This window comes from Myotis davidii, unplaced genomic scaffold, assembly GCF_000327345.1.
Source record: "Myotis davidii unplaced genomic scaffold, ASM32734v1 scaffold299, whole genome shotgun sequence".
Taxonomy (NCBI): Eukaryota; Metazoa; Chordata; class Mammalia; order Chiroptera; family Vespertilionidae; genus Myotis; species Myotis davidii.
The window spans coordinates 9246078-9246403 of NW_006293088.1; the positions used below are offsets into that span (position 1 = coordinate 9246078).

The 326-nt window shown below is 66.6% G+C and overlaps 1 protein-coding gene across 1 annotated transcript in view; it reads left to right on the forward strand.

Annotated features, from left to right (window-relative positions):
- Window positions 1-326, forward strand: part of LOC102772980 (pleckstrin homology domain-containing family G member 5) — a 12951-nt gene that overhangs the window by 10741 nt on the left and 1884 nt on the right. The gene's annotated exons all lie outside the window — the stretch shown is intronic.

Here is a 326-nt window from a genome sequence, read left to right on the forward strand (position 1 = left end):
GCGCAGTCATGGCTGGAGCAGGTGGCACCCAGGGCTATGGATGGAAGAGGGAGCCCAAGGCCTGCCCAGAGCTTGGCTGAGGGTGTCTTCGGCCAGCCGTGGTGAGGGGTCAGAGGTCAGAATTGTAGTGGGGAGGAGAGCGTGGCTGGAGTCCCTCTGAGTGGCGTCAGCAAAGGAAGAACTGTCTCTCCCCTCCCCTCCCCTGCAGGGAGGTCTGAGCAGAGGGAGGCCCCCAAGGGTGCCACTGACCACGGACAGCAGACAGCAGGCCTCCGGGGGGTGCGGCCCCGCTCCAGCTGCTGCCTGTGTGCGCACATGCCCAGGGC